Raw genomic sequence first — 14,861 nt, 5'->3', positions numbered from 1 at the left:
CAGAGTCTCCCTCTGTTGCCCAGGCTGGAGTGCAGTGGCACGATCTCTACTCACTGCAACCTCTGTCTCCTGGGCTTATGCAATTCTTGTGTCTCAGTCTCCCAAGTAGCTGGGATTACAGGTTCGAGCCACCATGCCTGACTAAACCCTGGTAAGATGGGATTTCACCACGTTGGCTAGGCTGTTCTGGAACTCCTGACCTCAGGTGATTTGCCCACCTAAGCCTCCCAGAGTGCTGGAATTACAGCTGTGAACCACTGCACCTGGCTTGAGGTTCAGTTTTCTTATCTGTAATATAGGATTACTAGTGGTATCTGCCTCATAGGCTTATTGTAAGGATTAATTAAGATAAGTGTATAGAATTTAGCACAGTAACTGGCACATAGTAAATGTTCAATAAATGAACTCAGTAAATATTAACTGCTATAATTTTGTTCTTAAATCATCCATCCAGTATTTGATGCTATTAGGCTTTGTTTTAAATACTGGAAGGTGTTTTTACCAATGATTCAGAGTGTTTGTATTATTCTTCCGTATAAACTTCTAATTACTCTCTGAAAATACAGTTTGTTTCCTATTGATAGAGAATGATAATAGTAGCCTACACTTAGTGCTTACTGTCTGTCTGGCACTGTTCTAAGTGCCATACCTATATTAACTCCTTTGATCCTCATTTTATCGATTGGGTATGGAGGAGGTTAAACAACTTGGTCAAAGGATTGCAACAGGTAAGTGGTGGAGCCAGGAGTCTAACCGTGGTACTCAGTATGGCTACAGAGCCCATGCTCTTTCTTATCCCTGCGTTCTTCTCTTTACTCTCCTTCCTAAAGAATGGTGGATGAATTCCAAACATCCTGACATCTTGGCTGCTGAGGGTTCTGTATGGATAAGTACTATGAGGTCTTTAATGCTTGGTTGGAAGGAGAACTAAAATGAACAGTTGTGTGTGCTGTGGGCATGGGCCTTAGGGCAGCTGTATATTTATCATCTGGGTCAGGCCATACATTGATGATCCTGCTTCACCACCTTAGAATCCAGACCCTCCCCTGTGGGAACATGACCAGCCACAGGGTCCCCTCCTGTGGAATGCCTGTTTGAACTTGCACTACTCCCTCCTTGCATGCTATCAAATCCTGCGGATCCTTCTACAGCCACCATAAATTACTTCCCACCTGTGAAGCAATAAACTTTAGTGCTCTTCAGTTAATCGTGTGTGTGGCGGTAGGACATTTGAAGTGTCATATGTTACCATTATTTAAGTTGGAATATCTTTATGTCTTGGCTCCTCATGCTGATTTCATGTTTCCTGCAGGCAGGGAACTATGTCTTAAATGTTTTAAAATTTGCTTTAATGGATCCTGGAAGTATTACCAAGTGTTTTCTTTTTTTCTTTCAGTCTCACTTATTTGTTGGTAATAGAATATTCTCTGAAATTCAAACATACCTAGCCTCACAAACTTAGTCCCAAAGGTACATGATACCTTTTTGTAAGAGGGTGGGCAGTCCCTGGTTGGCTGTTGGATTATGTGCATTATGTGCATTATGTTGGGGTAGTTGCTTCTAATTGTCTCTCTGCAGCTCCTCAGAACCTGTTGTTGCTTCCTTAAAAAAACCTTCCTTGATTGCCCTAGTTGCTGCTCATCCTGCATCCAGGCCCCTCCCTTAGGCATGTGACTCACAGATTTTAAAAGACAGTGCTGTACAGTAATTAACTACCTGCCTCTCATCGCATAGAGATGAGAACTTAAATGTAGGCTTCCCAGCTAAAACTTTCTTCGCTATGTGTTTATTCACCCACAGACATGTAGCAACGCTGTCCCACACCTGGCCTTTTGGAGGAAATATTGCTTGACTATTTCTCCTGTTTGAAATCGCTAGTTTGCATATTCTTGTACAAGTGATGGATTTTACATGGGTGCTCTTAATTGAAAATAATTTTATTTTCTGTAACATCTAGAATTTTGTTAGTCTCATTGATGTACAAATCTTGAGTGGGTGACAGTTGAGTTTTTTGTGAAGATAATTTTAAGTTTTTAGTAAATAACAAGTATTACATGACAGTTTAATTGGACTAAATTCTGATATAACCTGTACATCCTTAAGGTGATAGATGGTTATCATTTTCTATGAAGTGTAATTAGTTTTTCAGGAAACTTTGTCCACATAAAGAATTGATTCACTCTTACTACCTGCTTAGCAACCCTGAAAAATATTTTAGATATAATCTTAGAGTATGCATCATTAGGAAATCTGTTTTGAGAAATAAATTTTAATATATTCTATAAATAATAGGACATTTAGAAATGTTATTTTTAAAATATATTAGAAATAATAGGACATTTGGAAACGACATTCTTTTTCTTTTTTGTTTCTTTGTTTCGAGACAGGACTCAGTTTTCTAGGCTGGAGTTCAGTGGCCTGATCACAGCTCACTGCAGACTCCACCTCCCGGACTCAGGCGATCCTCCCACCCCAGTCTCTGAAAGTGCTATAGTTTTATCTATTTTAGCAGTGTAAAATAAAATCTTTGTGAATTATATATAGTATAATTGAATTGGCAAAATAAAAGTCCTTGCCCTCAAATTGCTTATGATGTTGTTTCTGAAGCACAGACATAATCTTTGACCTTTTAAGCAAAAATTAATTTTTCATTCAACCTTTTTATTTTGGAAGACAGAGTCTCACTCTGTTGCCCAGGCTGGAGTGTAGTGATGCAGTCATGGCTTACTGCAACCTCAACTTCCTAGGTTCAAGTTATCCTCCCACCTCAGCCTCCCGAGTAGCTAGGACTACAGTTACGTGCCACCATGCTTGGCTTAATTTAACATTTTTTGTGTAGATATAGTTTTGCTTCGTTGCCCAGATTAGTCTCAAACTCACGGGCTCAAGTGATCCTCCTGCTTCAGTCTCCCAAAGTGCTGGGATTACGGGTGTGAGCCATTGTGCCGGCCTTTCATTCAACTTGTAATTCATGGCTTACAGAAGAAAAGTTTTAAAATTACGGATGGAGGAAAGATCTTTGGGACTTGCTTATAAATATGTTAATATTTGATTTTAATAAGCTCTATCATACTAACACTGTTTATTAAGCTTTGTATATAAAATTACTACCCATAACTAGTGAAATATGTATGTTCTGCAAATTGTTAAAAATTTACAAGTTGTTAGAAAAGTTAAATGAATAGTGAACATCCTTGTGTCTTTCACTAACCCAGTGGCTCAGTTGCTAACATTTGCCTCATTTGCTTTCTCTTTATCTCTGTTTATAAAGACATGCATACTTTTTTATTCCCCTGAACCATTTGAAAGTAAGCTGCAAACATCTTGACATTTAACTCCTAAGCATTTTAGCATGTGTATCCTAAGAACAAGGTTGTCTTCCTGAAGAGATATAGTATTAATACAATGTTATTTAACATATGACCCCTATTTAAACTTTCTTTATTTTCTCCCCCCGGAAGAGTTCTTTATAGATGTTTTAATTTTTGATCCAGAAACCAAAGTTAAAAATATATCTGTGTGTGTGTATGTATATATGCGTGTGTGCGTGTGTGTGTGTGTGTGTGTGTGTATATATATATATATAGAGAGAGAGAGAGAGAGAGAAAATATCTATATTTGATCCAGAAATCGATCAAGGAAATATAAACACCCACACCGCCACCCACCCACACTGTTCGGCTGTCACATTTCTTTAGTTTCCTTTAATGTAATATAAGCCACTACCCCACCTCCACCTACCAACCCACGGTGGTCCTTTTTGAAATCTCGTATTTTTTCTTTTCATATATAAAAGTTATCCCACAATTTGCTGATTACGTTTCATGGCTAGATTAAAATAAAATAGTTTGGAGTGAATACTATATAGATGGCATTGTGTGTTTTCCGTTGTATTAGGAGGGGAAGCAATTTTTTTTTACATGTTTTTTTCACTATATAATAGTTTAGTATTTGTTTTAACATATTGCTGTTAAAGATTTGTGATACTGTGTCCTTAAATTTCAAATACAGTTTTGTAGTTTACACTTAATATTGTTAGTGTGTTATGTTTCAAAATTATAGAAAGTGCTGTCATAGACATTTATGTACATTTACATAAAGTAATAGACATTTATGTAATGTGGGCATGGATTTAAATTTTTAAAAATCTTTAAAATTTTTAAAATATTAACATTTAACCATATCTGCTCTAGATAGGTTTAATTTTACAAGGATCTATCTATCTATAATATATATACTCATTTTAAATAATAACAATAAATGAATAAATCTGGCCCAGCCTTCTATCTTAAGAAATGTTATAGCAACTTTGAACTCCTTCATGCGTTAAGACAATTACCCTTCCCTTCCCAGAGGTAACCATCCTCCTAAATTTGATGTTATTCCCTTGGTTTTTTCTTAAGTTTTAGCACATTTGTGTTGTACCTTTAATATACTTTTTTTTTTTTTTTTTTTTTTTTGTTTTTTTTTTTTTTTTTTTATTTTTTTTTTTTTTTGTTTGATCTCGGCTCACCAGGAACCCTTGGTTTTTTGGGTTTTTCTGTCTATGAATGGCATTATGCTGTATGTATTCTTCTTGGACTTTATTTTTTATTTAACATTACTATTTTGAGGTGTTACTTTTATTGACATACTTAGCTGAGTTTCATTAATTTTCACTATTAGGCGATATAAATTATGAATGTACTACAATCTATTTTACTGTTGCTTGACCCTCGGGTTTCACCTAGTTTTTGCTATGGAAAAAAAATACTGCTGTAAATATTCTTTTGCATGGCTCGTGGTAGCTAAGTACAAAAGGTTCTATAGGTTATATACATAGAGCTGGAATTGAGTCTTGGCTGTGTACACCATCAGCCTTACTAGGTATGGCAGAATGTTTTCTTTTACACAGTTTCGGAATAAGCCAAATGAGGAATTCAGGAGGAGCAAGTTTGGGAGAGGATGGACAAGTAAGATAATGTGTTTTGCGTTTTAGCCTATTAAATTAGAAATGTTAAGTAGTTATTTGAGATGTGTTTACTTTTTAGCTCCGCCCATCTTTGTTTTTTCCTGGGTTGACTCATTTAAGTTTGTCATCTTTCCCTTCTTCTTAAAGTGGCCTTAAAAAAAATAAGTTCAATATCATGGTACAACAATTACTTAATTGTAATGGAAGATATGTTCAGTTTTTATATTTTCAGTCTCAGTCCATCCATCAGATGCAGCCTTTTTATTTTTATAGACTTTGAACCACAGAGCTACATTAAGCCAGTTTTGCTGGTTTCCAGGGATGACATAAAGGAGAAGTGGGTAGAGAGAGATGCTGTTGGCAAGTGTGCGTTCCAGGTAGTGGTTGCAAAGGGGAGAAAACGTAACAGAAAGACAGGGGTGCAAGCTAAAACAAATAAGCCAGTAAGTAAGTAAAAAACCACAACATTCTTTTGTGATCATTTAGATCTGAAACAAATAGCAGCGTGTATTAATTGTCCCTGATTATTTCATTGTATTATGCCATAACTCTGGTATTATAATGTCAATTTTGAATTTCTTTATATGTTGAGAGGGTGTAATCATGCACATTTTAACAGACCTGCTGAACCCTTAGCAATCTTGAATCACTCCCTGATAATTCCTGAATTAACAGTAGAAATTAAACTATCTTATAGAGTGAAATTATTCTAGAAGCTTGTTCCATGGGACATTTAAAGCAAATTGTCTACTGATAATTTCTCAAAAGCTCTGTAGAAAAAAAGCACATGATATACAATATATTTCTCTACTGGCTGAATAGGATTTACATGGAAAAGGAAAGAGGGTGTTATCAAAAAATTTAAATGTCTTATTATGTTCCTAAGTTGTAGAGCAGGAATGGGAATGTGGAAGTCTTTCTTGCTGAAGACAGGCCAAGGTGATGAGACATCAGCTGGAGGGTGGCAGAAGATAAGGAGGGTAATCAGATACCGTGACGGGAGGTTTCCTAATCTGGCTTAACAGGGTTCTTTGCTAAAACAGAAATTTACCAGGAAGTACACAGATAGGCCTGGGAGAAGGTTCAGGAGCCTGATTCAGTTGGCCAAGCAAAGCAAAGAATCTTCGTTAGCACCCAGGGTTGTGCGGTTGGTGCCTACATGCCCACTGGCATTATATGGGAGAGCCAGTTTTTCACATTCAGTGACACTTGTTAAAGCATGGTAATAAATGTCCACATTTGGTATTATCACCATTTTTTTTTTTTTTAAATTTTAGCTGTTCCAGTAGGTGTGCAGGGATGGTCACAGCATAGTTTGGTTTGCATTTCCTTGATGTCTAGTAATGTTGACCATATCTTTTCATGCGTGTATTTGCCATCTACGTATCCTCTTCGATAAAATATCGCTTTGTATTTTTTGCCCATTTTCTAGTGGAATTTTTTCAATTGTTGAGCTTTGAGATTTCTTTATATATCCTAGATGAGTCTTTTGTCGCATATATAGTTTGCAAATACAGTTTCTTAGCCTGTACCTCTTTTTTTTTTTTTTTTTTTTTTTTTTTTTTTTTTTTTTTTTTTTTTTTTTTTTTTTTTTTTTTTTTTTTTTTTTGCCTTCTTAACAGGGTCTTTTGAAGAGCAACATTTTAAATTTTGTTGAAGTTCAGTTTGTCATGTGTTTTTTTCTTTCATGGATTATATTTTTGGTGTCATTTCCCATTCCCCACCCTCCAGCTCCAGACGGGCACGAATCTACTCTTGCCTCTGCAGAATTGCTTATTCTGAATATTTCCTATAAATGGAATCATATGTCTGGCTTCTTTCACTTAGCATTTATTCAGGCCTTATCCCTGTTGTATCATGAACCAGTTGTTTTTATGGCTTCATTTATTTTTATGGTTGAATAATGTTCCATTACATGAATAAGACCACATTTTGTTTAGCCATGTGTCAGTTGATTGGCAATTAAGGTTGTTTTCACTTCTTTGTCTACCCTAGTACAGCTACGTGTGTATCCTTCAACCCTGCACCTTCCTCATACATGATGCACACATGTACACATGCGAGTATTTGTGTGTACAGTTTTGTTTTCATTTTTAAATAATGGAGGATTAACTTATAGTTTTTTTTTTCAGATATTTGGGACATCTTTCTAGGTCTTTACAAATAGATAAAATATATATTTGATTCCTTTAAATAGTGTATAGTGTTTAATGTGGCTGCTTAATTGATCCTATACTAATAAACATTTAGGTGACATTGGGTAACTTCCTGTTTTTCTTTCTTATCTAACAGTGGCACCAGGCACAGTGGCTTATACCTGCACTCCCAGCTCTCTGGGAAGTCAAGGCAGAAGATCACTTGAGCCTGGTAGTTTGAGACCCACCTGGGCAACATAGGGAGACCTCATCTCTACAAACAAAAAATTATCCAGGCATGGTGGCACTTGCCTGTAATCCCAGCTACTTTGGAGGCTGAAGTGGGAGGATCACTTTAACCCAGTAGGTTGAGGCTACAGGGAATTATGATTGCACCAGTATACTCCAGCTTGGGTGACAGAGGAAGACCCTGTTTCAAAAAAAAAAAAAAAAAAAATAGTGACAGTAAGCATCCTCGTATATGTGTCTTTTTTTGGGTACATAGCTCATTTTACCTACTTTTGGATTTTTCTTTTGAATGTCATTTAGAAATGTATTAATTACCTCCTATAGGCCAGACACTGTACTGTGCTTCAGACGCTAGGGACACAAGCACTAGTAAAATGCTATTACCGTACTCAAGTTTTTTGTAAAGATGGGATACCTACCTATAAGTAGGTGATCATGATTCACTGCGATAAGCACACAATGTGTTGTTACTAGAATCCTGTGGAACAATAACTACATAAGAGAGAGTGGAGGATTAAACAAGGGAGGAGATATTTGAGGTGGGTCTTTGTGAGGACAAATAGAAGTTCACTTGGGAAAAGATAAGAAAGCTTTGAGTTTTGAAATAGAATCAGAAGTGTGAAGAAAGGGAGCAGCGCTGCATAGGATGGCATATTTAGGAAATAGCAAATCCATAGTTTAATACAGTCAGCAGGATGCTGTTGCCAGGATTGTAACAAAAGGTAAAGCAGGTTAGGTTAAATAGATTGAAAGCAGTTTATAGAAGCCTGTGAATGTCCTAAAGAATTTGGACTTCATTTTGTCCGTGATTAGAAATCATTGAAAAAATTTAGGCTCACTTACATTCTTTAACTCTGGTACATTTTTGGAATGTACTAATGTGACTGTTTTAGAACACTTTATCACCTCCCACAGTCACTCTGTTCTACCTCCTGATCTAGGCAACCACTGCTTGTTTTCTGTCTCTAAATTTGCATTCCCTAAACATTTCATATGCATTGCAGACATACAGTATGCAGTATTTTACATTGTTTTCTTTCACCTAGCATGTCTTTGACGCTGATGTATGCTGTAATGTGTATCAGTATTTTGTACCTTTTTATTGCCTGATGGTATTCTATTCTGTGGTGATGCCACATTTTACGTGCTCAGCAGTTGATGGATGTTTGGATTGTTTCCAGTTTTTGGTTATCATGAACAAAGCTGTTTATTTATTTGTAGATAAATATTTATGTGGGCATATATTTGTCTTGGGTAGAGGAAATTTTGGATCCTGTGATGAGTTTATGTTTATATATAACTTTAAGAAATCAGCTGGGTATGGTGGCTCATGCTTATAATTCCAGTGACTCGGGAGGCTGAGGCGGGAGAATTGCTTGAGCTCAAGAGGTCAAGGCTGAAGTAAGCCATGATCATGCTACTGCAGTCTACCCTTTGTGACAGAATCAGACCTCACTTCTAAAAGAACAAAGAAAAAAAAATGTATGAACTATTGCCCAAAGTGATGGCATCATTTTATAGTCCCATCAGCAATGTACGAGGGATCCAGATTCTCCAGGTGCTCATCAACACTTGGTATTGTCTTTTTTATTATGGCCATTCTGATGGCTATGTACTATATCTCATTGTAGTTTTAACTTGCATCTTCCTAATGACAGGATGTTTATAATCTTTTCATGAAGCACAGTTATATTTTAGAAACACAAGTCCAGTGAATAGAGTTAAGAATGGAGGTGAGCTACATGAAAAAGGAGCACCCACACTAGACAGTGTGTGTAGAGATGGGGAGACATTTTAAAGATACGTGTATCAGAGTTAGAATGAGCAGCATTTCGTAACTCCCGAGTATAATAGGTGAAGCAGAGGGAGGTGGGGCTTGTGATCCCAAGATTTTAATCTTTGGCAATTGGGCACTTTTTGGCTAACGGTAGTACCGTTAGCCAAAAAGTGACTACAGGTACATAAACAGATTTTGTGCTGGTGAATGATGGTTTTTATATTGATCCTGTTCTCTTGGTGTATCTCTGGAATAAACATTTAATAGAGAGTTTGGAAACATATACCTAGTTCAAAAGAAGGATCTGGGCTGAGGTACAAATTTAAGGCAGTTTACCTTGTGTAGACAACAATTAAATTCATGATAGTAAATGATGTATCGGTTCCTAAGTCACCCTGTCTGCTAAGTTACTTGTGGCAAATTGTCTAAACAGTAAAAGAATTTAATATAAAAAGATCTACGTTAAGATGATTCTAGGATTAATTCATTCAGGCATGACAGCATCACCAAGGACCTAGGTTCTTTTCATCTTTTAATGCTGCTGCTGTTCTTTATCTGTTGGGTTGTTCTCATGGTCCAGTTCTTGTTTACACATTCAAAACCAGAATTGCATGTAAAAAGGCTGGAAGCATCATGGGTCTTTTTTCATCAGCCTAGAAAAACTTTCCTGAAAGCTCTCTAGCAAACTTACTTTCTTGTCTCCTTGGCCAGAATTGCATTAGATGTGTGTTACCAGACTACCCACTTGCAAGGGGAATGGAAATTGCTGCAGTTGGTGGTTTAGAACAGAGCTTTCTAGCCCAAGTATCTTCTTCTGTCATCTCTTCTGGAAGAAGCCATTTCTCCTTGCCTTTTGATTCTGTTCTATAGTTCAGACAGGTTAGATTTTCTTGCAGACTAGTTTCATATCACTGAGTTGTTACTATTCAGTACCTCACAACAGTAAATACTTGCCAGAATCCTACTTTGTGTCATTCACTGTTCTGGATTCTAGGATACAGAAACAAATAAGAAACAAATAAGAAACTATGTTTGACATAAATATAAGCTTAAATGGAAGAGTGCTATGATAGATTTGTACACCAAAGTTCTTCTGGATTATGGATTTAGTACAGCTGTATATATGTTTGGTTTTATGAGTAAAGACATCTTGAGTTTCAAAATCAAACTTACATTCAATTTATAAATGAACTTTTAGAAATTTAGAACACAACCCATTCATGAGTTGACCTTCCCTTTCTAGTTACGTGGTTACATGTTTTATTATAGGAGTGCATGGCACACTAGCCTAAGTTAACTGTTCGTTTGAGTTATTTATAGTTTTTTAGTTATTTATAGCTAAAGCCACATTATATTTTTCTGGAACATAATGTTTGAGTTTTCTAGTTAACGTACCAAAGTAACAGTAATATCTTTAAAAACCCAACTGAAATGTTTGTAAAATATAGGTTGTTTTGTAATTTGGCTCTGTTTTTCTTTTTTTTAACGGTCATATGAATGCAGCTATAGTGTTTGCAGCAGTGTTTGTACAGTGCATGGGGTGCTTTTTCTGGGTGCGGAGAAGGGAGGAGAAATGGTAGGAAAGAGGGGATTTGGAGCAGGAGAAGGAAAACATGTGGAATCAGTGTTGTTGATTCCACCGAATTCTAAGAATTCCATTACATGTTGATATCTGGTACAAGCTCAAAGTTAATCTTAAATTTTGGCATAGAGCGTGGCCGTGGGTGCTGGCTACTTGGGAGGCTGAAGCAGGAGGCTGGAAGGTCGAGGCTGCAGTGAGCCATGATCGTGCCGCTGTACTCCAGCCTGAGTGACAGAGTGATACCCTGTCTTTAAAAAAAAAAAATAAAGGTGTTTTGGCCTAGATTGAGTAAAGAATATTTATACTATTCTTTTCTGTAAAGCAAATCTTGCTAATAATATAAATCAGTGGGTGACATTCTGAAACCTTACAGATATTTGGTATGATATCCATAATCAGTGCTTGTCCTTGGATTCTGTATGGGTAGTGATCTTTAAAGTATCTTAGTTCGTTTAAGATTTAGCCATTTTAATAATTTTGAAAATCAAGGTGGATGTGTACATTTTGATGACAAGAAAAGATATTTTGTAAGGGAAATGTGGGATTAAAATGAACTTTTCATGTTTGTTTGCAAATAATTATTAATGTTGAGGAAATTTTTATGTTAGCTCTGAATTATTAATGTTAGAATATATTTAGAAAACTTTGATTTTCATTTTTTCCATGTCATTAAGAAGCTTGCATATGTTTTTAAAAGAATTGCCTTCTTTTTAATGTGTTTTCTACAACTAATAGGCTTAGAAATTTCAGACACAAAATCTTTGAAAAAATGGCTTGTACTTATTTAGCATTTTGTTTTGACTAACACCCCTGGTAGTGGTTGAACCACAAGTTCATAGTGCTAAAAGCCTGTGGTAAATTACCTAATAAGCTAAGTGATTAAAGTTGTTTGGAACATTTTGCCTATCTAAGTCCTATTTTTATGTGTATACATATTTATAGATTTGTGCTCATATGACTATAGCACTATATTGCAAAGGTCCTAACCTTTATTTATACAGCTTCCAGTGTGTACAAAGTGACTACCAGACCTGTACTGTGGACGCATCCTTTCCTGTGTCTTTTGTTTACCTCTGAGTAATCAAGTCAAATCTTACTTGATTTTCCTTAGCTGGTCTATTTTGTTAAGTTCTGGGATACATGTGCAGGACTACCTAGTCTTAAGTTCAGTCTTTAGAAAAGGTTTTCTGGGCTGGGCACAGTGGCTCAGGCCTGTAACCCAAGCACTTTGGGAGGCCAAGGCAGGTGGATCACTTGAGGTCAGGAGTTCGAGACCAGCCTGGCCAACATGATGTGACCCTGTCCCTACAAAAAATGTAAAAATTAGCCAGGAGTGGTAGTGTTCACCTGTAGTCCCGGCTACTCGGGAGGCTGAGGTGGGAAGATTCCGTAACCCCAGGAGTTCGAGACCACCTGAGTAATATGACAAAACCCCATCTCTACAAAAAATATAAAAATTAGCTGGGCATGGTAGGGTGTACCTGTAATTCTAGCTACTTGGGAGGCTGAGGTGGGAAGATTCTTTGAGTCCAGGAGGTAGAGACTGCAGTGAGCCATGGTTGTGCCACTGCACTGCAGCCTGGGCAACAGAGCCAGAGCCTGTCTCAAGAAAAAAAAAAAAAAAGAAAGAAAACAGTTTCTGAAGTTTATGTTAAGTGTTTGTACATGTGGGAGAACAGGGGAACAGATTATCTGAGGTTTTGGACTTTGAAGATGGGATGTTTGAAAGCTCTTTTGGTTATGTTCTCTATTTTTTTAACTTTAGATTTAGTCCAAAACCTAAAACTTTTTGGCCAAGGAAACAAAGTTATAGTAAATAGTGCTGTAACAAACAATAGTTGTTAAGTAGTTTACATGTTAATTTTATTGTTTGATACATTGGAAATATCTGGTAGAATTAGAATCAGGCTGTGTGTGTGGGGTGGGGGGAGGGGTGGTCAGGCTGGTCTCCAACTCTTGACCTCAAGTGATCCACCCACCTCGGCCACCCAAAGTGCTGGGATTACAAGCATGAGCCACTGCACCCAGCTAGGCCATATATTTTTAAAACAGACGCTTTAATGGACTGTTTTTACTTTCACGGGAATAAATTAATTTGAACTTTGTTTAATTCTGTGATTGCCTCTTTTCTCTCCCACACCCTTAGGGAGAAATGGAGTCATTGGCAAAGAATGGCTTTGGTGGAAAATCTCTTTATGCCATTTCCAAAATGGAAACAATGCATTTCTTTTCTTAATTAGTAAAAGGGAAATTAAGAATATGAGCATCTCAGAAGAACACTAAACACCACCTCTTTATTTTTGCCTCCCCTCATTTCTCTGAGGGACAGTCTGAGAGTTTTATAGTCGTATGAGGACTCTGAAAAGTGTTAGGGACCTGGCTGAGTTGTGGGTAACTAGTACATTGAGAAGACTGTGAAAGGCTCCTGAATGCAGACAAAGCATTACTAATTGCTTTCAGGGTCAGGCTGTCTTTAGCTGGACCATGAAAGATACAGCAGCCTGTCTGCTGAGTGGAGACTCTTGTCTTTAAGAAAGACTACTATCTGATATGGTAGACTGTTTCAGGTTGCCCCAGTTTACATGAATTTAGTTATTATTGCCAAGACTGCTAAACCTCAGTGTGACACAAGTGATACTTCTAAATGGATTTGAAGACAAGATATTTGACCTTACAATGGGACATTCCCTTTTAAAATATGAAACAGAATACTTTGCTATTTGAAGTTTCTGTTAAAAGATTCAATGAAATTATTTTTAAGATCTCTAAGTAAAAAGCAGACATATCTTAACAAATTTTTTTGTTGCTTGAACCTGGGAGGTGGAGGTTGCTGTGAGTTGAGATTGCACCACTGCACTCCAGCCTCGGCAACAGAGGAAGACCCTGTCTCAAAAAAAAAAAAATTATTTTTTAAAGTTTCAATAGTTTCTATCTTTTAGATTTAAATGAAAAGTGGTTATGAGACTTTGTAATAAAAAAGAAAAAAATATGATACTAGCTAGGTGGTCCCTTATGTTTTTGTCTAAGTAGGAATCTGAATATTGTAGAATTGTACATTTTAGTGCTGCTTCTAGCTATTCCTGTTTTTTCCAAATTGAGATGAGATTTTTTTTTTTTTCCCTCCAAAGCTTAAGTTAAGATAGGAATTTTATATGGGAGTACTACTATTCCCACAGAACTAACTTCACAAGTGTAAAGTTTGGGGAGAGGTTGAAGAAAATGGTAAAGTGATAGATTTCTTAAAAACTGTAGAAATTTTCATTGACTTTACCTTGAAAATGTATAGTTTTACATGTGAAACACTTCTAGTATTGCTTCTACATGTGTTATTCTGACAAAGTTTCTTAAATCTTAAATTAGTTTTTTTTTTTTTTTTTATTCCTAAACAGACTTATGGAAATATGCATCAGTTTAATACTGTCTTGGAATTCATGAGATGGAAGCATAGGTCAAAGCTGTTCGGAGAAAATTGGAAGTAAAGTTTTACCTAGCCACATCTTGGAGGTAAGGAAAAGACATAATTGGGAAAAGAACATAATAAGAATAATACAAAATTTCTGATTTTTTAATGGTGAAAAGTAATCCTTCTACACTGCAACTTTATTTGAGCTTTCTTCAGTTTCTTTTTAACACCACAACTTTATATTAGCTTCTTTAGTTTCTTTAATCATCTTTCTGATGAGTTCATAAGTAATTCTAATGTATTTTCCTTATAAATGTTGAACCTCTTCAGAAGAAAAAGGTATTTATTTCTTACTAATCACTTTCATAAATCTCCTTTTAGAAGATAAGCATTAAATGGTTTACACATTTATTTCTTCCCCGAGTTTGCAAAGCAGCGTTCAGAATGCAAGATTAGGTCAGGTGCAATGGCATGTGCCTGTAATGCCAACACTTTGGGATGCTGAGTCTGGGGGATCACTTGATGACAGTAGTTCGGTACCAGCATGGCCAACATGACAAAACCTTGTCTCTACTAAAAATGCAGAAATTAGCTGGGTGTGATGGTACAAGCCGGTGATCTCAGCTAGCTGGGAGGCTGAGGCATGAGAATTGCTTGAACCCAGGATGTAGAGGTTGCAGTGAGTTGAGATCACGCCACTGTACTCTAGCCTGGGCAACAGAGCGAGACCCTGTCTCAAAAAAAATAAGCAAGATTATATTGAA

At 36.6% G+C, this 14,861-nt stretch overlaps 1 protein-coding gene across 1 annotated transcript in view; it reads left to right on the top strand.

The window, feature by feature from the left end:
- Positions 1-14,861, top strand: part of BMPR1A (bone morphogenetic protein receptor type 1A) — a 175,239-nt gene that overhangs the window by 66,621 nt on the left and 93,757 nt on the right. The window contains exon 2 of the mRNA XM_037734391.1: positions 14,084-14,198. The gene's annotated coding sequence lies outside the window, so the exon portion shown is untranslated. The remainder of the gene's footprint in view (positions 1-14,083; positions 14,199-14,861) is intronic.

Source organism: Cebus imitator, unplaced genomic scaffold, assembly GCF_001604975.1.
Source record: "Cebus imitator isolate Cc_AM_T3 unplaced genomic scaffold, Cebus_imitator-1.0 Scaffold612, whole genome shotgun sequence".
NCBI classification, from domain to species: Eukaryota; Metazoa; Chordata; class Mammalia; order Primates; family Cebidae; genus Cebus; species Cebus imitator.
The sequence above is the reverse complement of the archived record's forward strand: the minus strand, read 5'-3'. Positions and strand labels throughout refer to the sequence as shown.